Source organism: Macaca nemestrina, chromosome 10 (genome assembly GCF_043159975.1).
Source record: "Macaca nemestrina isolate mMacNem1 chromosome 10, mMacNem.hap1, whole genome shotgun sequence".
Taxonomy (NCBI): domain Eukaryota; kingdom Metazoa; phylum Chordata; class Mammalia; order Primates; family Cercopithecidae; genus Macaca; species Macaca nemestrina.
Window position 1 is genome coordinate 14,648,146 of NC_092134.1, and position 25,957 is coordinate 14,674,102.

Below are 25,957 nucleotides of genomic sequence, written 5' to 3' on the forward strand. Positions count from 1 at the left end.
CACAATGACTACCACATAGTAGGTTTTCAAAATCTTTATTGAAATAATGAATGAAGTCTATCCATGGCCTCAAGAGAAAATAGACTCAAATATGTCATCGCAACAGCACAGAGGAGGTAGCGTCTAACTCAACCTGGAGGAAATGTCATGCCAAACAAAAGGGACATCAGATGCAGAGGCGTTTTCACATCCAATTAGCTACCCTGTGAGGTAGAGGGGATGCCACTCTATATACAGATGATGAAACTGAGCTTCAGAGCTCCATTTCTTGCCCAAGGTCACATATCTAACAACTGGCAAGTCCAGAAGTAGAACCCATGCCTCCCACTCCTGATCCAAGGCTCATTTCCAATAAACGGATCATTACTCATTGATACAGGCAATGCCACAGTACTTCGGAGACCCCAAGAATAGAACCATATCCTGTCTCATCAAAGCAGCACCCTGGAGGAGTGGCCAAGAGCTCAGACTCTGAAACCTGACTGAACTACTATCCATTCACCACTTCATCACTTATTAAACGTGTGATTTTTTTTTTTTTTTTAGACGGAGTCTTGCTCTGTCACCCAGGCTGGAGTGCAGTGGCATGATCTTGGCTCACTGCAACCTCCGCCTCCCAAGTTCAAGCAATTCTCCTACCTCAGCCTCTAGAGTAGCTGGGACTATAGGCGTGCACCACCACACCCAGCTAATTTTTGTATTTTTAATAGAGATGAGGTTTCACCATGTTGGCCAGGCTGATCTTGAACTCCTGACCTCAAGTGATCCACCAGCCTTGGCCTCCCAAAGTGCTGGGATTACAGGTGTGAACCACCACGCCAGGCCTAGATGTGTGATCTTAAGAAAATTATTTTATTTGTCTGAATCTCTGCTTTATACATCTTTTTTAAATGCAGAATAATAATAACACAAATGCCTAGTGAACCTCTCATCTTTTATGCCCTCTTCTCATGACTCGGTCCCCTTCTTCTGGCAAGACCATGTAGATTTTTTCCTTTGGGGAAGCACCACTCCTCCATCCCCAGTCCTTGTGTTTCAGATGAAGCTAACTCCATACCCAGTTCCAGAAGTAGGCACATGACTGAGGCTTGGGCAATCAGAATATTCTGTGTCCGAACACAGTGATTGGTTCAGAGATTAACAATGATGCAAGTTGGAGACCCAGTTACAGTATGAGCCTCTGGGAAGGAGAACCTGCCTTCCCAATGGGTTTACTGAGCATGTCGCTCGCACCCCTATAACTGCTAGAGGCTAACTAGCCATCGCTGAAAAAAGGGGGACAGAGAAGCTGCTTGAGAGTGTCAACCCAGAAGAAAACAGAATAGAAAGATGGAAAAAGACTGGCGACATGATTTTTTTTCTTTTTTTAATTGAGACGGTCTCATTCTATTACCCAGGCTGGAGTGCAGTGGCATGATCTCGGCTCACTGAAACCTCCACCTCCTGGGTTCAAGTGATTCTCCTGCTTCAGCCCCCCAAGTAGCTGGGATTACAGGCACGTGCCACCACGCCCGGTTAATTTTTGTATTTTTAGTAGAAACAGGGTTTCTCCAAGTTGGCCGGGTTGGTCTCTAATTCCTGACCTCAAGTGATCCACCCGCTTGGCCTCTCAAAGTTCGGAGATCTACAGGCCTGAGCCACCGCGCCCGGCCTGGCAACATAATTTAAACTCCTGGATCGAGTTGTGCCTCATTCCCCTGGACTTGCCATTTCATGAACCGAAACATCTCTTCCCCCTGGAGCCATTTTGGCATGGGATTCTTGATTTTTAACCAAGAGAGCCCTAGTATGCTGGTTCCCATGACGGCTGGATGGGATAGCGTGAGCTAATGCTTGTGGAGTACTTTGCACAGAGCAAGGGCTCAAAAAAAATGACTTTTGTTATTTTGTCTTCCCTGGCCTGAACCATCTCATTACCCTCAAAAGGATTAGCAGAGCAAGCAGCCATGACACTGAGGACAGAGCTGCTGACTTGGCCTGATGCGTTCACTGGCTTCCTTCTCACTACCACTCAGTCCTCTCTGCAGAAAGCTTCAATGCCAGATGGCTTGGGTAAAATGTGGACAGATGAAAGCTGGTAAAAGAAGGTGGTAGCTGCTCCTGATAGATAGAGAAGCCACTGGAAGGGTGAGAGGTGGGTAGGGAGGAGGCAATTAGGGGCTAAATGAGCCCGAGGGACTGCTCAGCCTCCAGACTTCCAGCTGCTGGAGGGTCAGCCTTGGCATGGGCAGCAAGTACCTGGAGCTTCCAGGGCCCAGCGACCTCATGCCAACCTCATCCATCTCACAGGGGGCCCCTCTTGCTTCCCTCATGCCTGTGCCGTTTGCTGAATCACCTCCTCACTTGTTTCAGCACGGTGAGGCCTCAACATGTTGCTGAGGACTTAAGGGACACTGATGACAGGTATTGTTAGCAGTGGTGCGGTGGAGGGACAGGGAGGGAGGGGGCTATGCTACACCTCTTGGTTTCTCCTCCTCAACCTGATAAGGATGAGAGACCATCACATCTGCCCCATCTCCTCACCGGTTCCTCCACTCCTCCTTCATCTCCTTCCATCTCAGAGGGCTGTGATTTTCCCCATTGCAGAGACATTGCTAGAGCCCCATCCAGATCCTCTGAGATTCCTTTTACCACTTCTGTACACTCCAGAGCTTCTGTGTGCTTTGCTGCTAAAACTTTGTACCTGTGACCTTCTTCAGAGCACTGTCCTTGAGCTAGTGAGCTGCATCCCTTATTCAGAGACCCGGAAGTCCCTGGGAACGCATATATATACCCAGGGAAGCCCATTGCCAATGACCAGTTCTTGGATACAAACACCCAGTTTCCTTGCCTGGAGGTGGGACTCTGATGTGAGATTTATACTCACTGCAAAACTAAGGCTGGGACTTCACCTGAAATCATACCCTTACTTGGCTTCCTCCCCCTTATCCTGCCTCCCCACTCCCACTAGTTTCTTCTATATGCATTTTCTTCTTGCTTGTTTGCTTTTTTTTTTTTTTTTTTTTTTTTTTTGAGACAAGGTCTAACTCTGTCACCCAGGTTGGAGTACAGTGACATGATCATGGCTCACTGCAACCTCAAACTCCTGAACTCAGGCGAAGCAATCCTCCCGCCTCAGCCTCCCAAAGTGGTGGAATTATAGGCATGAGCCACTATGCCTGGCCTGTATTTCTTAATAAATAAATTACTTGGACAAAAATCCTCATCTCTAGTCTGCCTCTGGGAGAACCCAGTCTAACACACCTGTCCAGCACCATTCCCTTTCTTCTAGTAACAGAGCCTAGAAGAAGGTTCTGGTTTTCCTTTGGAGAAACTGCCCTCTCCCACTCCTAGTCCCTATGGTTTGTTTAAAGCTGATAACCCCATCCTCTAGCTTGAGGGATGGACACACCCCAGATCTGGCCAATCAATTTGTTTTATCCACCCTTGACCTCAGTGATTGGTCCAAGGATGGGCACATGACCCAAGTTGGTACAATGGGACTCAAGTCTTTGAATTTCTCTATAACTAGAGGGAAAAATATCTTGTTCCATTGGGTTAGTGGGTAGTACCTGAGTCTTGAGCTGCTGAGGACCATCTTGCCACCAGGAGAAGAAGACCATCCTGGGACTGAAGACAATATGAATGAAAGCAGAGCTGAGAGGTATATAGAGAGAGATGACACTATGACATCATATGAGCACCTGCATCCAGCTATACCTGAAGACATAACCCTTCCATTTTAAGGCTTTTTAATGCTTCAGAATCTCAGTCAGTACCCCACACAGCATAGCAATAACATCATTGACTGGGCACCACCAGGTGCTGGGCACTGTGCTAAGTGCTTTCTATATATCATTTCTAATCCTCACAAGAACCTGCAGACATTTTTATTTCCCATTTACAGAAGCAAAAACTGAGGTCCAGAGAGGTACAATGGCTGTTCCATCACACAATTGTCAGGCATCAGAGCTAGGACTGAAATCCAGGTATGTCTGTCTCCATAGCCTCTCTACACCAAGTAAGTGCTCAACCAGTGCTTTTTGATTTGAATCAACTCAACTTTCCAAGCTCCCCAAGACGGTCAGTCTGTGAGACATGGATGTTGTCCACCAGTTGGTCAGCTTAACAGTAGAGAGCATCACCTTCCTAAGCCTATGCCAAAACTTTGAACTAGGCATCTCCTGCCCAGAAACATCTCCCCATCTCTCCTCTCACTGCTTTCACCTCTGCTCTGGAGGCTGATCTATTCCTTCACTCTCAAATATTTTTGCTGCCCACACATCCTTAGCTCACAGTGACCCTACGAAATAGGAATCATTATTCTCCCCATTCTACAGATAAGGACACTGGGGATCAAAGAGGTGAAGGCACTTGTTTCAGGGGCTTTAGCAGCACCCTGGACAAAAGAAACTCTGAGTGGGACATTGTCTGCATCCCAGGCATGCCCACACTACCTAGCACAAAAGAGGGAGCAGTAAATACTTGCCAAATGAATGAATGAATGAATGAATGAATGAACAATAGGGATGGAAGGGAAACAAGTAGTTTCTTATTTTCAGTATTTTTTAAAAGGTGAGAGATGACTGATGATTGACAGATGAGAAATAATCCTTTCAGTCTGTAATTTTCTCATGTAAAGATCTTTTTCTTTCTTTCTTTTTTTTTTAATGGAGTCTCACTCTGTCACCAAGTCTAGAGTGCAATGGCTCAATCTCGGCTCACTGCAACCTCTGCCTCCCAAGTTCAACCGATTCTCCTGTCTCAGCCTCCCAAGTAGCTGGGATTACAGGCACCTGCCATTACAGGCACCTGCCATCATGCCTGGCTAATCTTTTTTATTTTTGTAGAGATGGGGTTTCACCACGTTAGCCAGGCTGGTCTCGAACTCCTGACCTCAGGTGATCCACCCGCCTCAGCCTCCCAAAGTGCTGGGATTACAGGCGTAAGCCACCGCGTCCAGCCTTGTAATTTTCTCCTGTAAATTTCTCATGTCAAGATCTAAGGAAAGGATCAAGGGCTGGCTTGGCCTAGGAACCAGGAGAATGAAGGTCTGACTCTGCATCTATTTCTAGAACATCTCATTTAATGATACAAAAGGAAAACCAAAGACCTTGGCAGTGAATCCAGGGTCAAATCCACAGTTCATCACTTATGAGCTATGTGACCTTGAATAAGTCAGTCTCTCTGGGCCTTCTTTCTCAGCCATAAAAATGAACAAATAAATAATTTTTTTTAAAAAAGACAATTCACAGCTGCATGTCCCAGAGCGGGTAAGATAAGAGGCACATAGTAGGCATTCTTGAAACACCAGCTCTGTTTAATACATCTCTCCGCTCTCTGGTGACTCCGCTTTTCTCACGTTTAAGACAGAGGTGACTCTAACCCTTTCCGTTTGAAGAGAACTGAATAGTCCCAGAAACCCTTCTACATAATAGCCACCAGCTGCCTCCCTGGGGAACTGGAAGCTTAAATGGGACATTGCATATGAAACGCTTTGAGGGCCTTGGAAGAAAAGAGGCGAGAGAATCTAGACGGTTATTATTAGACATGGAAACGAGAGAGCAAGAGCCCACACACGCCTCTCGTATAATCAAACTGACATGGAGGTTTACAGTGCATTGAACATTGCGTTCCAGTCCAGGGAGCTAAAAATGGAAACCTGTGAAAACAGCTTCTGGGTTAAATCAGGCTCTTGCGGGCTCCTGCGGGCCAGAGAGCAGAAGGTACGCCAGGCCTTTGCCACCCAAGGTGAGGCAGTGTGGGCTTCGGGCAGGCCAGGACACACACTCCACCTGCCCCAGACCCCCATATGAGCCTTAGACCCCACAGCCTTGCAGGACTGAGAAACAGCCAAGTCAGGGGCACAGGCTGTCCTTGAGCAAGGTACTTCACCACTCTGGGCTTCAGTTTCCCCATCTGTAAAGGGAAGATGTAACAAGGGTTAATATGAGGCTTTAATTAGTTAATACATGAAAGTGCTCAGCAGCGTGGTAGGAGGGCACGAGGGTCAGCTCGCAGTCGATGTTAGTGATACTGCATGGGCCTTGTTGATCCTACCTCTCAGCCTTTGTGTAGGCTGCATTCTCCACCTGGATCTTCTCCTCTCCACTCCCCTCTAATCTCACTTATTTCTTCCTGAATTAATCCTGTTCATCCTTACAAATCTCAGTTCAAATTCCATCATCTGGTAAAACCACACACGTGCTGTGAGATTCATTCATTCATTTGTTGGGCACCTACTATGTGCCAAGTGCTATCCTAGTGTGAGGTTTATAGCAGTTAAAAAAATAGTTAAAAGAAATCCCTACCCTTGTGGACCTTCTATTTCAGTGCATAATGTTGTTGTCCTCGTTGTATTCATACGACTAAAGAATGATTCACATTTTTAAAGCGTGTCCTTGTACCTCCTCAAGTCAGCTCCTGTGCAATAAGAGTCCCTGCACTGATGTTTCAAATATGCAAATCTTTCGGCACAGCAGGCCGTAGAGCTGCTCTAGGGCAAACAAGGCCCCTCCCTTCTCTCTGGAGCACCCAGCTGGTCACTTTACTGGAGTTAAAAAAAAAAAAAAATTGAAATCCAGCTGCCTTGAGTTGAGAAACCAGGCCACGTATTTCTCTCCCCACACCTATCCCCAAAACACCGGATTATGCTAAAAGAATCCTTTGTGTACGCCTGCCCACAGTCCCCTGTGACTCTGCACCTCCGATGACATTTCACCAGCCTGACCGGCCCTGTCCAGATCGCTCCCCCGAGAGCAAGAAGCTGTTTATGGAATCTGACAATGCCTTAGTGTATGTCTTCGATGGAGCTGGCCTTGGGGACCCAAGGGCAGATGTTCGAAATGAACAGCACCCGCCTGCTAATAATCATCTTGGCCTTTTCTAACACACAGCCCCCCCCATCTCCCAGGAGAAAAGGGTCGCAGTAAGACTCTCAGCCCTCGAAGGAGGGAAAGCTGGGAGGCCCAAGTTCTGCCGACGGATGCAAAGCGTGTCAAAGTCCGTGATCCTCAAGCCTCTGCAAGGGACAATTTTTTGTCCTCCCACGCAGCCTAACAGAAGTCATGCCATGAGCTGGGAGTCAGAAGATCAGATTTCCCATCTAGTACAGTGGCCACTGACCATGGGAAGTCATTAACCTCCCTGAACCTCACTCTGTCTGTAAAATGGGGACCAAAAAGAACCCGTCCTCTTCTTGCAGATGGCCCTGATAGGAAATGAAATCCTGGTTACGGAAGTCTTTTGTAACCACCCTTTACTAACTGTGCGACCAATACTCTATGTGCCTCAGTTCTTCATCTGCAACATAGGTTTGGGGTTTTCATTGGTTTTTGTTTTGTTTTGCTTTGAGACAGGGTCTCACAGTCACCCAGGCTGGAGTGCAGTGGTGCGATCATAGCTCCCTGCAGCCTCAAATTTCTGGCCTCCAGTGATCCTCCCCCTTCAGCCTCCCAGAGCACCAGGATTACAGGCACGAGCCACTGAGCCCAGCCAACAACACAGGTTTAACAGTAGAGCTTTTCTCAGAGATCTGTCATGAAATAAGCAAGTGAGGTCAAGATGAAATGTAAGTTTAGGGAGGGATTCAGTAGGGTGACCATCCAGGTGTGCCCACACCTGACCTAAAGTCTTTGGGCAGAAAATCCCTAGCAAACCAGAATGATTTGGTCAGTCCAGGATTCAATGAGTTAATGTACTGCCTGGCACCTAGTAAGGTCCAACAGGCATTAATTAGCTCAGTGAGTAAGACCGATACTCAACTCCCCTCTCAAACCAATGAGCTCAGAATCTCCAAGTTCCCAGATGATTCTAACATGCAGCCTGCAGCCAAGGATGAGAATCACACCTGGAGGGGTCTAAAACCTCTCCAAGCCAAGGTTCTCAATTCTGCCTGCAACCTCAAATCATCCAGGGTGCTTTTAAAAACTCCCCATGCAGGGCTTCCATCCCAGAGTAATGGAATCAGAAACTGGTGTGGGGCCTGGCATCATTACTTTCGACAAGTTCCCTGTGTGAACCTAGCATGCAGGCAGGTGTGAGTACCCCCCTGTTGTAAACCAAAGGAGGCCCCCACCTGAGGGAAGACAGTCCTTGCACACCTACAGGGTGACTTTCCAGGGGCCAGGCATTGAATCAGAGTTGTTGTACATATTAACAGAGAGAAGCAGCACCAAATAAGTAGCTCAATAAATCATAGGCTTATTATTATTTATTTAGTCAGCCTAAAAGCTCATTAAGATCCCAACTCTGGGCTGGGCACGGTGGCTCACGCCTGTAATCCCAGCACTTTGGGAGGCCGAGGCAGGCGGATCACCTGAGGTCAGGAGTTTGACACCAGCCTGGCCAATATGGTGAAACCCTGTCTCTACTAAAATACAAAAATTAGCTGGGTGTGGTGGTGTATGCCTGGAATCCCAGTTACTCAGGAGGCTGAGGCATGAGAATCACTTGAACCCAGGAGGCGGAGCTTGCAGTGAGCCAAGATCACGCCACTGCACTCCAACCTGGGTGACAGGGTGAGACTCCATCTCAAAAAAAAAAAAAAATCCCAACTCTGGGGCCCACTTACATTCCAATCCCAGCCCTGCACTTTTTGAGTTCGTGGATTTGAGAAAGTGACCCACCCCTCTGTGCCTCAGTGTCCTCATCTGTAGAATGGGGATGTTCCTATCTGCTCAGAGTTGTTATGAGTGAAATGGCATCATTGTCTGGGGTAAATACCCAAGGTTTGTTGTTTCATGCCAGGAAAACCGAAGGTGCGGACACACACAAGAAGTGAGTTTTAGAGCAGAGGCTTAATAGGCGAAAGAAAGAGAAAAAGAGAACAGCTCTCTCTCCGGCAGAGAGAGAGGTGCCTGAGTGGGTCTTCCAGTTCCATGGTGAAGTGCACGGGGTTTTCCAGACTGGCTTGAGGAGGCGGTATCTGATTTACATAGGGCCCAAAGATTGGTTGGACCAGATGTGTCATTTACATAGCATGCAAAGAAGCTGGCTGCCCCACTCTCATCTTCGATTATGTAGATGGGGTCTCTCCCTGGCCGGCACCATGTTGTCTGTTCCTTACTGTCCACGTGGTTGACAAAAGGGAAGATGGAGCCGCCATGTTGAACATGCCTGGTCCCCAGGTAGCCTTTTCCTATTGGCACAGCTGCCAGCATTCACCCTTGCAAGCTTCCAGCTTCACTTATCTGTGTCTACAGCTCGATTTTACAGGCTGCTTTTTGTTAGAAAAGAAATGATTTGGGGGCTGCTTTTTATTAAAAGGAAACCTTACTGAGGACGGACTCTCTTACTCTCACTATCTGCCTAAATAATTTCTTCTTAACTCCTATATCATGAGGATGAAAGGAAGGAAGGCGGTGGTCGCCAGGTGAGAGCTGAATAATTGTAAGGCAAAGGCATATTATTCCTCATCACTCATTATCGAACCCATTTTACAGGTGAGCAAATGAGGCTTAAACAGCTTGTCCAACTTCACCCAGCTGCTTAAGGCTTGGGACCAGCAGCTGTCAGGTCAGAAATCACTTGATTCTGTCACCCTCTCTCCACATTCCCTAACCCTGGCTGCCTCTCCTCACCCTGTCTGTCCACTGCGTTCTTCCCAAGACCTTTACAATTTCAGTTTTGGGGCTCTCCGGCCACAGGCAAACATGCAACACTAATCACTGAAATGAGTTCTAAACAGAAGACAGAAACAAATACAGGGGGTCCCTGCATCCAGGTGAGTTTTCCAGGTGAGAATCTCAGAGCCTGACAACCTTGCCACCTTCCCTTCTCCATGCAGAATCCAGACCCTTTAGATACCTGATGGCGGCAAATGCCAGGCCTGGTCTAAGGGCTTCGCATGTATTACTTTTTTGTGTTTGTTTTTGTTTGTTTGTTTTTGAGACAGAGTCCTGCTCTGTCAGCCAGGCTGGAGTGAAGTGGTGCGATCTCGGCTCTCTGCAACCTCCACTTCCTAGGTTCAAGTGATTCTCCTGCCTCAGCTTCCTGAGTAGCTGGGACTACAGGCACGTGCCACCATGCCCAGCTAATTGTTGTATTTTTAGTAGAGACAGGGTTTCACCATGTTGGCCAGGCTGGTCTTGAACTCCTAACCTCAGGTGATCCACACACCTTGGCCTCCCAAAGTGCTGGGATTATAGGTGTGAGCCACCTCACCCAGCTGTATTACTTGTTTAATCCCCACAGTAACACTGTGGGTAGGTACTGTTGTTATTCCCATTTCACAGATGAGGAAACTGAGGCTCAGAGGGGATTAAGAAATTTGTCCAAGGAACCCATGGGGTCTGGCTGCACAGCCATGGTCTTGACCTGATTTCTCCCTCTGAAGGCAGCCAAAGATCAGTTCTCAGGTGGGGAAGAAAGGGGAGACATGTCAAATTAGACAAAGAGTTGTCTGTATGGATTTCTGTTTGTTTGTTTTTTGGCCTTGCTTGTTTGGTTTATGGGTTTGGTTTGGTTTTTCACTGGCTCCATAAAGAAAGTCTGAAGCCAAGAGTAAAGGACAAGAAGCAGTTTCAACACGACATAAAGAAGAGCTTTCCAACCATCAGAACTGCCCTTAAAAAGAGACTGCCTTTGCCATAATTCCAAAGCATGGTGCAATTAAGACCGGTGAGCCCCAGGGAGGTGGTGATGGAGGGCGACGGAATAGCCCCAAACAGCCAGCTTGAAACCTCTAGATGCCTCGAGCTCTGAAAAGATTACATAATTCCATTTTTAAAAGTCAGCCCAGAAAATAAGCACAAAGAATAACACAAATGCTTTCTTTGAAATACCGAATTCTTTCCCCTTACAAGAAAAACGTGAGTGGGGGAGGAAGAAGGAAGAATTCCCTGCTTCTCCTCATTTGACTTTTGTACAATGAACATGTACTACTTTCTTAGACAAAATTATCTTTAAAATAAAAACTATTTGAAATGATTTGGAAGAGTATGATGGGGGAATATTCACGATGTCACGTTCAGTGAAGGATGACATTAAAAACGTGTCACGATTTAACCTGTTTCTTTTTTACATCTATTTTTATATACCAAAACATTAATAATAGCTGGCAGGGGATGGTATTGTGGGTGGTTTTTATTTTCTCCTTTATGCTTTTCGATATTTTTAAGCTTTTTTTCTATCATTCACAAGAACCAGCTGTGCAATAAGAAAAACAAAAACGTGTTCTTGAAAAGAAGAGGATCTTTGCCAAGGACTGAGTTTCGTGGCTACAAAGATCCAAATAGAGGCAGAGAGTAAGTATGAGGGGACTCCAGCTTTGGAGAAAAGGTCAGAGATGTGAACTCAAAGAATCCTTAATGCTGGGATTCTGAGGTTTCTAAAACCTGAATAGCCAAGCTGATAAAGGATGTGCTGAGCAGAAACAGGGATGACTTGAAAAGGAATTTGGGAAAATCAAAAGATGGTGAGTTTGATATGATCTCTGACATATCTATAAAAGTGGAGGTTGGAAACCTGAGAACCCTGAAAAAAGGCAGAGTTGGAAAGTTAAATTTGGGGGTTTCCTGCTTAAAAGCAATCAGTGAAGCTTAAAAGAGAGCAAAGATTCTCAGGGAGAAAGCATTGCCCAGCATTTCCGAACCCTAGTTGCCCCTTAAAATCCACCAGAGGGCTTTTTAAAAACCACTGATGCCCTGGCTCCACCCTGAGCAACTAAGTCAGAATCTCGGGGATAGCTTGGGCATCAGCAGCTTTTAATTAATAGTTTCTTTTTCTTCCTTCCTTTCTTTCCTTTTCCTTCCCTTCCTTCCCTTCTTTCTTTCCTTCCTCCCCTTCTCCCTTTCTTTCCTTCCTTCCTTTCTTCCTTCCTTTCCTTCTTTCCTTATTTCTTACTTTCTTTTCTTTCCTTCTTTATTTTCTCTCTGATGAAGTCTCGCTGTGTTATCCAGACTGCTCGCAAACTCCTAGGTTCAAACAATCTTCCTTCCACCTCAGCCTCCCGAGTAGCTGGGACTACAAACACACACCACCATGCCCAGCTTCTTAGATTTTTTTAAAGAGCTATTTCAGGTTCATAGCCAAATTGAGCAAAAGTGTAGAGAGTCTCTATACATCCCCTATACCCTGCAACACACAGCCTCCCACCAGGGTGGTACATTGTTACAGTCGACGAATCAACATTGACACATCACTATCATCCAAAGTCTCCTGGTTATGTTGTACCTTCTATAACTTCAACAAGGGTATAATAACCTGTATCTGCCATTATTGTGTCATAGCAGAATAGTTTCCCTGTCCTCAGAATTCTCCGTGAGCTTCAGTAGTTTTTGAATACTCCAAGTGACTCTCAGGTACAGCCAAGCTTGAGAACCACCACTCTGAGAGTTATAAGCATTAGACCTTGAAGAGCACTTGCTCTTGGAAGAAAGATGAAATTTGGAAAAAATAATAAAGAAAGGTTATAGAGGGAGAAGGACAGTGTCATGAAAACTAGGGAAAGGAAGAATTTTGAAAAACAGAAGATGGAACACACTGCAGAAGGGAAGAAAACTGAGAAATGAAGATGAGAAGAAGGAAGAATTGTGAGTGCCAGATCTTCAGTGGCCTTTGAAAATTTAGATTCAACAGAACATGGGCATGGGAGAGGGTTTGGAAGCAAACTTGTCTGGGCTAGGGTTGCCTGGGCAGTGAGATCGAGGCTGCGAATATTTGTTGAAGAAGAAAAAGAAGGGCTGGGCATGGTGGCTCATGCCTGTAATCCCAGCACTTTGAGAGGCTGAGGCAGACAGATCACCTGAGGTCAGGAGTTCGAGACCAGCCTGACCAACATGGTGAAACCCTGTCTTTACTAAGAATAAAAATAAATTAGGCTGGGCACAGTGGCTCAGGCCTGTAATCCCTGCACTTTGGGAGGCCAGGGTGGATGGATCATGAGGTCAGGAGATGGAGACCATCCTGGCTAATACAGTGAAACCCCATCTCTACTAAAAATACAAAAAATTAGCAGGGCATGGTGGCCTGCGCCTCTAGCCCCAGCTGCTCGGGAGGCCGAGGCAGGAGAATCGCTTGAACTTGGGAAGCAGAGGTTGCAGTGAGCTGAGATGGCACCACTGCAATCCAGCCTGGGTGACAAGTGAGACTGTCTCGAAAAAAAGAAAAAAAAAGAAGAAGAAGAAGAAAAAGAAAAAGAAAAAGAAAAAGAAAAAGAAAAGAAGAATAGGTAGCCAAAAATGGGAGGAAATTCAAGGAAAGGGTCTTCCTTTTCTTCTTTTTCAGGGTATGTATGGATGAACAAGGTTGCAGGCAAAGAAAGAACCTATGAAGAGGCAGAGATCAAAGATGGTTAGTTGGTTAGCTAGCCAGTTAGTTCGTTTTAGAACACTGTCTGGAACTTAGTGTAACACACGTTAGTTGATTGGTTATTAGTTAGTTGATTGGTTTAGTTAGTTTTAGTAAAATGCCTGATAGCATAATACATATTAGTTAATTGGTTGGTTGGTTAAGTCAGTTTGAGAACAATGTCTGGAACTTAGTATAATACACAGAGTTGATTGGTTATTAGTTGGTTGGTTGATTAGTCAGTTTTAGTACAATGCCCGACAGTATAATACATATCAGTTAATTGGTTGGTTGGTCAGTTTGAGAACAATGTCTGAAACTTAGCATAATACACGTTAGTTAGTTTGTTGGTTAGTTTATTGGTTTTAGTCAGTCAGTTGGTTAGTTTTAAGAGGAGAGGATGTAATTTTTAAAAGTAATCATATTCATTAAAGCGTTACTCAGCTGGGTGCTATGGCTCACACCTGTAATCCCAGCACTTTGGGAGGCCAAGATGGGAGGATCACTTGAGCTTAGGAGTTCAAGACCAGCCTGGGCAACATAGAGTCTATCTCTTAAAAAAAAATTGGGGGGTTACCAAGGGATGGGGTCAGAAGAGATACCCACTTAAAGGTCTTACAAGATTAATTTCCTCATTAGTTCTGCTGCAGATTTTATCTTTACTAAAGAATTCAGGACCTGTGCCACATGACCTGCCTCTAATTTCAGCCTCATCTGTGAGGACAGTGCCCATGTCTGCTGGCAACTTCCCACATCAGGTGTCCCCTAACTCTCTGATTTTCTGCCTCAAAGCTTCCCCAAAGCTGCAGGAACATCCTTCACAGGTGCATTCTATAAATGTAAAGGGGCTCAGACCCCAGGGGCTAACCCTCAAACAATGGGGCAGAGAATCAGTGGATACACACCTTACCTCCTGTCCTTCAGGGGGATCATTCTGAATGCATTCTTCTCAGTCCCACAGTGTGAACTTGCTCAACAATGCACCCTCTATTATCTCTTTGTCCTTCCCTGCCTCGTTCTCCCACTTTCTTGTTCTTCCTCTCTGAGATCACCTCCTGAATTCACTACCTACACCCAAGTCCCTGTCTCAGGTCCTGCTTCGGAGTGAACTCAAACCAAGACACTTACTACTCACTATACCATGAGTTCCGTGAGGGCTGTGTCGGACTCAGTGACACACCACCCAGGTCCTCCTTTGGGACCAAATGACTCATTCCCCCAACCATTGAGCATGCTGCCCTCAGCCCCCAGTCCCCTAGAGGGATTGCCTCCACCGAAGAGAACTGTTTCACCCAAGGTTACTTCCCTGGGATCCCCACATTGAGTGACTTGGTGGTATCGTCTGTCAAGGATGACTCAGTTTCAGAACTCCCTGGAGGGGTTGGCTGAGGGCCCCACTTAGATGACATCACAGCTCAACATTCCCCTCTGCCCAATTGCGCTTCAATCCCTTCCACCCACAGATGTCCAAGAGCGGTCCCTCATAAACCCACTGTGTGTGAGTCTCTGCCTCAGAGTCTGCTTCCCAGGGGAACCCACCACTGCATTCTCTCTCTTTTTTTTTTTTTTTTTTGAAACAGAGTCTCACTCTGTCATCTAGGCTGGAGTGCAGTGGTGCAGTCTCGGCTCACTGCAGTCTTCATCTCCTGGGTACAAGCAATTATCCTGCCTCAGCCTCCCAAGTAGCTGGGACTACAGGCACATGCCACCACGCCCGGCTAATTTTTATACTTTTAGTAGAGACGGGGTTTCACCATGTTGGTCAGGCTGGTGTCCAACTCCTGACCTCAAGTGATCCGCCCTCCTCGGCCTCCCAAAGTGCTGGGATTACAGCCGTGAGCCACTGCACCTGGCCCGACCACTACATTCTCAATGCTTAGACAGTGCCTGGCTTGTAAACATTCAATAGATACTTGTTGAGTTAATCGATTGTTTAATTAGGGGGCGGGGGAGCTTTCCATGGAAACTCTACCAGCCTCATGTGTGATCTCAAGCCAGGGGAAGTCCTCCTTCCGGGTGTCATCAGCATCTCTCTGCTATTTTGAAGTCTGAGCACCTTTCTGCTAAAGGCTTACGGCTTGACAGGAGTTTCCAGTGGCCCGGGTGTGGGTAGGTAAAGCATTTCACAGTTCACCTCTCATGGGCTTTTCACCTTCCTCCCAGCCATAAAGTCAAGGCCACAAAAGCAAAAGCCAACCAAGTCTATGAACTTCTCAAGCCAGGAGAAATCCAGTGTGTTGCACTTGACCTCCTGCTCATGATTCAGATGGTGTTTAGAAGAGAGTCCAGGTGTGAGAACGGAAGATGAAACACAATCGCAAAATGTACCTGGGGCTGAAAGAAGTATTGAGCTGTAAACAAACCATTTTCGCCAGACCTAGGTTTCTCTGTATGTGATTAATTGTTCAAGGTTGGAAACTAACTGTGTTTTGGTTCCTGTCTGTTGAGAAAGATTTGGCTCCAGCCACCCCTTGGCCCAGCACCAGGGACCTGGCAGGGTAATGATGGCATTCAGTAGGCTGACCTTTGTAGCAACATCTGCTTCGGCTAAGGCCACAGCAGGTCAGCATGATGGGAACAGCAGCCAACAGCTATGTCTGAACCCTGAAAATTTTTCTGGCTCTGGGTAATACAATTACAATACTTTGTGTCTTCTTTTAGAATGTATGCCTGTGGGTGAGCATCAAGACCTTGAAATGGGCAGACCCTTTGACTAGCAAGGCCTCTTCTAAAAATGTATCTTAATGATTAATTAGTTGCAAGGATGTTCATCAAAGCACTTTAAAAAATAATAGTGAGGCCAGGTGCGGTGGCTTATGCCTGTAATCCCAGCACTTTGGGAGGCCAAGGTGGGCAGATCATGAGGTCAAGAGATCAAGACTATCCTGGCCAACATAGTGAAACCCCATCTCTACTAAAAATACAAAAAAATAGCAGGGCATAGTGGCACAAGCCTGTAGTCCTAGCTACTCCGGAGGTGGGGGCAGGAGAATCACTTGAACTTGGGAGGCAGAAGTTGCAGTGAGCTGAGATCACGCCACTGCACTGCAGCCTGGTGACAGAGTGAGACTCCATCTCAAAAATAAATAAATAAATAAAAATAAAAATAAATGGTGAAAGACTGGAGGCAACCTAAATGTCCACCTGAAGGGGATTATAAAAGGGGATTATATATGTTACATAAATCCTGGTGTAACTTGCCAGGACATACAGTTATTAAAAATAATGTAATGGGGTGCAGTGGCTCACATCTATAATCCCAAAGCTTTGGGAGGCCAAGGCAGCCAGATTGCTTGAGGCCAGGAGTTTTAGACCAGACTGGACAACCTAGCAAGACGATGTCACCACAACAAAATTTAAAAATTAACCAGGTGTAGTGGTGTATGTCTGTAGTCCCAGCTACTTGGAAGGTTGAGGTGGGAGGATCACTTGAGCCTAGGAATTCAAAACTGCACAGTGAGCTGGGATTGCACCACTGCACTCCAGTCTGGAGTGACAGACAGAGAGACTCTGTCTCAAAAAAAAATAAATGATGTCATAATATACAATTACATTTGTTGGCATGTAATGACATGCCCCTAGTGTATTGTTAAATTTAAAAGGCACTATGTACAGTATACCTCCATTAGAAGGAAGGAAAGGAAGAGAAAAAAAAGAAGGGGAAAGAGAAAGATGACAAGGAAAGAAGCAATGTGGTTCAGACCTGGAATCTCAAATTTCCCTGATGGAAAATAGCTGGAGACCTCCTGAAGCCACCAAAGGCAGAAGTTGATCGCAGGGGGATTTCTTCCAGAGATTATTTTTTTAAGGGTTCTGGAAGAGCAGCAAGAAGAAAGGAAGAGATGTGGCAAATTAAAAACCAGAGATTCCTGCTTTCTACTCTGAGATCTGACAGCAAACAGCTTCTTAACTGGGCCCGTTTCCCCCAGCAGGGAAGGAGTCAGCCTGAGTGATCACGAAGGTTCCTTCGATGGGGCGAAAATGTTGACCATGATTGGTCTGGTTGGCAGGATTGAACGTGACTGTCCTTCTTGATCCTTTTCTGTATTTTCCAGCATTTCCAAAATGAGTATCTGTGATTTGGTAATTAGAAACAATCAACAAATGTTAAGAATTATATTAAATCCCACTTACCAAAAGAAACAACCGAAGCACATTTGAAAAGGGCATAGTGACTTTTGTTTTTAATATGTCTTAATTATATCTGTTTGCTCAATCACTGATCTTCCAAACTCCATGAATATTCACACAGCAAGACCCCACACTCATAAGAGCCAGATTCGTTTGTTCCATTGCCTAATAAGCCTGGTTTTGTGCTCCAGCTAGGCGCAGTCATTCTGTTCTCCCTGTCTCCTCCTTTCATATAGAGAATTCTGCATGTTGAACAGACAATGATTCAGTCATTGTTCCTGAAGAAATTTCAAGAGCAGTGGGGAGGTTTGTTCCTCTCCATTTTTAGGGAAGAAAATTGAGCTTCCTGAGGAAGCTCAGATGAAATTAAACATGGTACAAAACTTCACCCTCCTTCCACACACACCAGTGTCCCACACCAGCCAGGATGGGTTCAGAGTCTGACTTTGCAGGAAGCACTGTCTGCAAGCTCGGGGTCTAAATGCCTTCCCAGCACCCTCCGAAAATAATGTCTTCTGAAGGCAGAAGAGATAAGTGATCATTTTAGAGCCATATACATTTGGATTTGCTTCAAAGTCCTGCCCCCACGCACCATGCTTTCTACCTGTGTGACCCTGAGCTGATGATACAGCCTCTCAGAGCCCCGGTCCCCTCCTTTTTACTAAATGGACGGGACAGGCTCTACTCACAGGGCTGTTTAGAAAGTCCAGTGAAATCAGAGAAGTAAAATGCTCAGCATAGTGGCTGGCCATGGCGGCCCTCAATTGATGATCCGGTCATTAGTAGGGACACAAGTGACTTGTGGTATAGGGTAGATTCTTGTCTCAAGGGCCTATGAGTTTCCCCCATTGCTGTTGTAACAAAGTCCCACAACTTGGTGGCTTTTGAAAACTCAAATTAGGCAGGCATGGTGGTGTATCCCCATAGTCTCAGCTACTCTGGAGGCTGAGGTGGGAGGATTGCTTGACCCCAGAAGTTCAAGGCTGCAGTGAGCTGTGATCTCACTCCTGCACTCCGGCCTGGGCAACAGAGCAACACCCTGTCTCTAGAAATAATAATAATATAATTTAAAAATTTTAAACACTCAAATGTATGATCTTACAGTTCTAGAGGTCTGAAGTCCAAAATGAGTCTTACAGGGCAAAATCAAGGTATCAGCAGAGCTCTGTTCCTTCTGGAGGTGATAAGGAAAAATCCATTGTCTCGTCTTTTCTAGCTTCTAGAAGCAGCCCACGTGTTTTGTCTGGTCGGTTCCTTTCTCCATCTTCAAATCTAGCATAACCTCCTCACATCTGTCTCTCTGACCTCTGCTTCCATCATCATATCTCCTTCTCTGACTCACTTGTCCCACTTCTAAGGACCCTTAAGATTACCTTGGGCCCACCACATAATCCAGTATAATTCCTGTAACTCAAGATCCTTAACTTTATCTTACCTTCAAAATCCTCTTTGTTGGCTAAGCGTGATGGCTTACGCCTGTAATCCCAGCACTTTGGGAGGCCAAGGCGGGCAGATCACTTGAAGCCAGGAGTTTGAGACCAGCCTGGCCAACATGGTGAAACCCCATCTCTGCTAAAAATACAAAAATTAGCCAGGCATGGTGGTGCACGCCTGTAATCCCCGCTACTTGGGAGGCTGAGGCACAAGAATCACTTGAACCCAGGAGGCAGAGGTTGCAGTGAACTGAGATTGTACCACTGCACTCTAGCCTGGGTAACAGAGCAAGACTCTGTCTGGAAAAAAAAAAAAAAAAAATTCCTTTAGCCATGAAAGGTAACATATTCACAGGTTTAAAGGATTAAAATGTGGACATGGCATCAGAGAAATGCAAATCAAAACCACAATGAGATACCATCTTACACCAGTTAGAATGGCGATCATTAAAAAGTCAGAAAACAACAGATGCTGGAGAGGATGTGGAGAAATAGGAACGCTTGTACACTGTTGGTGGGACTGTAAACTAGTTCAACCATTGTGGAAGACAGTGTGGCAATTCCTCAAGGATCTAGAATTAGAATTACCATTTGACCCAGCAATCCCATTACTGGGTATACACCCAAAGGATTATAAATCATGCTGCTATAAAGACACATGCACACGTATGTTTATTGGGGAACTATTCACAATAGCAAAGACTTGGAACCAACCCAAATTTCCACCAATGATAGACTGGATAAGAAAATGTGGCACATATACACCATGGAATAATATACAGCCATAAAAAAGGATGAGTTCATGTCCTTTGCAGGGACATGGATGCAGCTAGAAACCATCATTCTGAGCAAACTGTCACAAGGACAGAAAACCAAACACCGCATGTTCTCACTCATAGGTGGGAATTGAACAATGAGAACACTCGGACACAGGGTGGGGAACATCACACACCAGGCCTGCGGGAGGGATAGCATTAGGAGAAATACCTAATGTAAATGACGAGTTAATGGGTGCAGCAAACCAACATGGCACATGTATATCTATGTAACAAACTTGCACGTTGTGCACATGTACCCTAGAACTTAAAGTATAATAAAAAAAAATGTGGACATGGGGTGCGGGCACTTTTCTACCTGCCACAAAGGATATGAAAGGAGTCCAGTGTTATCCTTAAATAGCCACAGCTAATCATAATACTGGTAACACTCAGCCTCCTTGGCGGCTGAAAGTAACGTTAGCTGCTCCAGTGATTTATTGAACATTTAGGATATGCCAGGCACCCCAGAGGGGGCCCTGGTACTGCCAAAGGCAGTGGTGAGGTTTGGTCTTCCTCGCCGGAGTACTAACCAATCCTTTCTGCTTTATATATTGCATTAAGTTTTTAAAACTATTCCACTACATTAAAACATTTTGAAAAGCTCTGATCTGCCAAACGCTCTCGTTTTAATGATGAACTGAGGTCCAGGGAGATTCAGTTACTCACTCGCAAGGCAGAGAAAGATCAGCCTTAAAGCAAATGATCTTTGCCTTATACTCTGGTAGTCACTGAGCCCCTGAGCTAAGCCGGCCAGTCACTGAGCAGCCACTCTAGAGGGAGCAGCACACAATGGTAAGAAGCAAGAACTTCAGGTGCTCACACAAGTTCCAGTCCTGCCCAGACACTTGCTGAGCAGCGGTTTCTAAGCCTGTTGTGAAATTGGATTCAATGAGATAGTGCCCAGAAGGTACTGGCCACAGCACCTGCTCAACCGTCTAAGCTGTCACTGTTGACTAACTGGCATTATTGCTATTTCCATGCATTTCTTGTTTCTCAGACTCCACCGTAAGTTCTTTGAAAGTAGAACCTGTGGCCAGGCATGGTGACTCATGCCTGTAATCCCAGCACTCTGGGAGGCCGAGACCAGGGGATCACAAGGTCAAGAGATTGAGACCATCCTGGCCAGCATGGTGAAACCCCGTCTCTACTAAAAACACAAAAATTAGCAGGGTGTGGTGACACGCGCCTGTCGTCCCAGCTACTTGGGAGGCTGAGGCAGGAGAATCGCTTGAACTCGGGGGGAGGAGGTTACAGTGAGCTGAGATCGCGTGACTGCACTCCAGCCTGGAGACAGAGAGAGATTCCAACTCAAATAAATAAAAAATTGAAATTAAAAGAAAAGAAAGTAGAACCTGCTGTGATCTATCTGTGAGCTGGGTGCCTCGTTTCCTCTGTTTACCTGACCGGCCCCTATGCATCCCTTCAGGTCTCTTCCGAAATAACCCTTCCCTAAGGAGGCCATCCCAGACCACGCAGAAGGCATTGTGTCTCCTGGTTTACACTCTCATGAGACCCTGAGTTCTCTTTTGTAGACTTCTCTCCAATTATTATTTAATAATTACTTATGTAATAATTTATTTGATCCCTGCCTTCTACAGAGAAAGCTACAATGCAAGCTCTCCAAGGACAGCAGTTAATTGGGGCCATGTGATTAATTCATGGGCTGATATGTGTCACTTTGGGGCTGAAGCATGGAAAAGTTGGCATGGCAACTCACCAATTTATCAATTCTCCTGCTGCAGTGATGGATGTTTTATCAGCCCGGGTCCCTGAGCGACCCTGAGCTCTCCTGACCTACACTGGATGTATAGCGTAAATGAGAAAACAACAACGAACACGCAAACAAACAAAACTTTAGTTGTACTAAATGTCTAGGATTTTTGAAGTTAACTTGTTACTGTATCCCTATCCCAGCCTATCCTGACCAACACATCACTATATTCCCAGTACCCAGCACAGTGTTGGGTACATAGAAAGTGCTCCATAGAAATTTGCTGAATGAATGAATTGGCTTCTGAAACCACAGGTAAAAGTCAGAATAAATAATATTTCCTAATTCAGTAGAGGACAGCTTTCCACTACCAAAACAAATATTTTAAAAACACTGGGCCATGAGTTAGTTTCAAAAGTGAAATGTCGGGGTCCCGTTTCCCTCTACAGAAGCTAGAAATGCAGGCTCTTTGACCTTGAAGCTGCTAGACTCTGAGTCACCGTCATGTTGCTGGAGGTCACAGAAACACTCAGTGAGGCTGAGGACAATTAGGTACTCAACAAAGTGATAAAATCCACTACAACCAGAGCCATTAGTCACAGGGCATTATTTAGAAATTGTTGCAATTTATAATATTTATGAATTGATCTGTAGGAACCCATAAACATCGTGTGTCAATATAACTAATTGGCTTTATGAGTTTGTTTGGTTGGCTGATACATTCAAGCTGATGTTGTGGTGATGTCATTAAAAAAAAGGGGGGGGCCTTTGGCTAGGCTGTTGGTGTTCTGACAATTCCACTGCATTGGACAAGCAACTGGGTGAAAGTGGTATGTTTAAAAAGTGGAGGCTGGGCATGGTGGCTCACGCCTGTAATCCCAGCACTTTGGGAGGCTGAGGCAGGCAGATCACCTGAGGTCACGAGTTCGAGACCAGCCTGGCCAACATGGTGAAACCCTGTCTCTACTAAAAATACAAAAGTTAGCCGGGTGTGGTGGTGTGTGCGCTGTAATCCCAGCTACTCAAGAGGCTGAGGCAGGAGAATCGCTTGAACCTGGGAGGCAGAGGTGGCAACAAGCTGAGATTGTGCCACTGTACTCCAGCCTGGGCAACAGAGTGAGATTATCTCAAAAAAAAAAATGTGGAGAAAACACTAGTACAGAGGTAGATAAGACATAGCAAATAAAGGGTATACTACCAAGCCAGCTACCGCAGACATTAATCCCTTGAGGAAACTCTCGGGAAAAGGAAAAGACATACATGTTCCCTCCTCCTAATCCCTCAGGTCTCAGCTGAAATAACCCACCTAATAACCTAGTGAGGGAGCTGGGATATTTATACACCAACTTCCAAAAAATCACTGGTAAAGGGGGGCTTCTGAAGCAGAGGGTGTTAGTTCTTTGACACTCTGGCCTGCTACTCATGAGCAGATTGACTTTTGGAAGTTCTGGCACAGACACAGATACTAGTAATTGGAAGTCAGCCAGAGCCCACTGAAAGTTAAGAGGGTTCGGGTATGGCACTACAGTGTCAGGTGCACCCACTTTAGCTCAGTCTAAGCAAAGAAACTTACCTAAACCCATGGTTGGGGAGCACCTTCCATGTTCCAGGCACTGGGCAGGGGGATGGGGATACAGCCTTGAGCATGATAAGCATGATCCCTATCACTGTAGATGCATGGAACCTATAACCTAGAGGAGACTCAGTCAATCCCGGTAGAGTGATGTGGCTATCACAGGGGCCTTGGGAACACAGTGGAGAGGCTTCTCCCTGAATCTGGCTGGAAGGGCATGGCAGGAAAGACTTCCTAGAGGACTTGAAGTCCAATTCCATCATGAAAATGAGTCCAAGTTGATCATTTCTAGAAGGTGGTTAAGAGAAGAGTGCTTGGACAGAGGGAGCAGTATGGGTAAAGGCACAGAGGTTTGAGGGTACAACCAGTGCTCAAGGAACTGCAAGTCATTCAGAGAGGCTGCAGGGTAGGATATGTTGGGAAACCATGGGAGAGGTAGCTGGAGAGGTGAGGAAGATGTGAGAGATGCCCAATCTGAAGGGTTTGGTCTTGTTGGTTTAGCAGGAAGACAATTTTCCAAGGCAAAGTGACTACATTAGCATATAAACTACCAGGCATCCAAATGTCTAGGGGTGGGGTGTTTTAAAGAACAAACACAGATTCTGGGACCAGGAGACCTAAGCAACTACTCACACGCACTTGAACAGATCCTTCCCCTCCCTGAGTCTGTTTCTCATCTGTCATGTAAAGGGAATTATGTAGATGACCTACTAGGTGCAGTGTTTTCATTCATTCATTTATTTATTCAACAAATATTTGCTGAGCTCCTAAAACGTACCAAGCATCGTGTCAAGCACAAAGGATACAGCAGTGGAAAAGTCCCAACTAGCATCTAGTTTACCTCCTAGGAGGAGAAACAAAAAGACAAACACATAAGTGACATGGCATCACTGATATGATTTGGATCTGTGTCCCCACCCAAATCTAACGTTCAGTTAGATTAATGTTAATCCCCAGTACTGGAGGCAGGAACCTAGTAGGAGGTGATTGGATTATAGGGGTAGAGTTCTCATGAATGGTTTAGTACCATCCCCCTTGATTCTGTATAGTGAGTGAGTTCTCACAAGATCTGGTTGTTTAGAAGTATGTAGCAACTCCCCCCGGCACCCCCTTCTTCCTGCTTGGGCCATGTAAGACACGCCTGCTTCCCCTTCGCCTTCCACCATGATTGTAAGTCTCCTGAGGCCTCTCCAAAAGCAGAAGCCACTATGATTCCTCTACAGCCTGCAGAACTGTGAGCCAATTACACCTCTTTCCTTCATAAATTACCCAGTCTCAGGTATTTCTTTAGAGCAAAGTGAGACTAATACAGTCACTTATGGAAAACCCAATGAAGAATAAGAAAGCAAGATGAGCAATGAGCAAGGAGGGGGCCTCTCTGAAGAGGTGATATTTGATTAGAGATGTTAGAGATGTGAGGAAGAGAATTCTGGGAATGTCTGAAAATGAGCACTCCAAGGTAGAGCAAGGAGGCCTCTGTAGCTGGAGAAGAGGGAGCCAGAGATAAACAGTGAGTGGGAAGGGGGCTGGTCATAGAGGGAGGCAGGAGCCAGGTCAGGTGAGGCCTCCCAGACCATGGTAAGAGCTTGCAATTTTCTTCTAAGTTTAGAAAACATGGGAGCATTTGAGCACAGGAGTGACACACTTTGCCCTGCTATCTAAAATGTTCACGGTAGCCCTATTTGTAATAGCCAAAAAGTGGAAACAACCCAGATGTTTATCAACTGATGAACAGATCAACAAAATGTGATCTATCCACTATCCACTATCCATAAAGTGGAATATTACTCAGTCATAAAAAAAAGAATGAAGTATTGATACATGCTACAATGTGTATAAACCTTGAGAACATGATACTCAGTGAAAGAAGCCAGAAAAAAAAATTTCACAAAATGTCACATGATATATGATTCCATTTATATGAAATAATCAGAATAGGCAAATCTGCAGACACAGAAAGTAGACTGGTGGTTGCCAGGGGCTGGGGTGGGGGTGCTGCAGTAGGGAGAGGAGAGTGACTGCCACTGTGCCCAGGCTTGATTTTAGGGTAATAAAAATGTCCTAAAATTAGATTATGTTTCCATAATTCTTCTGAACATATTTAAAACTATTAAGTTGTACACTCTAAATGGGTGAACTGCATGGTAAATTATATCTAATAAAGTTGCTTAAAAAAATTAAAGGAGGCTGAAGGTGGTAACTCACCCCTGTAATCCTGGCACTTTGTGAGGCCAAGGTGGATAGATTGCTTGAGCCCAGGAATTTGAGACCAGCCTGGGCAACAAAGCAAGATCCTGTTTCTACAAAAAATAAAAAAATTAGTTGGGTATGGTGGCACGTATCTGTAGTCCCAGCTATTCAGGAGGCTGAGGTGGAAGGATTGCTTGAGCTGGGGAGGTCAAGGCTGCAGTGAGCCGTGATCAAGCCGCTGCACTCCTGCCTGGGTGACAGAGTGAGACCTTGTCTCAACTTAAAAAAAAAAAAATAAGCCATTCAAATCACAAATGTACACACAGAGGCAAGTAACTCTCTGGCTGCTTTGTGGGAATAGATTGTAGGCAGGCCAGGGCAGAGGCAAGGAGACTAGTCAGGAGGCTGCTGTGAAAGTCCAGGCAAGAGGCAGCAGTGACGTGGGCTAGGGTGGAAACAGTGAGGATGGTGATAAGTGGTGAGATATGAGATCTCTTGAAGCCAGAGCAGAGAGGATTTGCTAATGAACTGGATGTGTGTCATGAGTCAAGGCGAGAAGTCAAGAACCAGCATGAGCAATTGTGTGAGGAGTGGAGCCATTTTCAGAGATGAAGAGCACTTGAGGAAGTGCAGGTGTAGGAGGTAGATTAAGAATCTGGTTCAGGTCATGCAATGTGTGAGATGCCCATTAGACACCCAAGAAGAAATGCTGAATAGGTCACCGGGTGTATAAGCCCTGAGACTAGGGGAGAAGTTCTGGCTGGACTTATCAATTTGGGTGTCAGTCATCAACCTAGGGACAGAATTAGAGCCACAGGGATGGATAAGACTC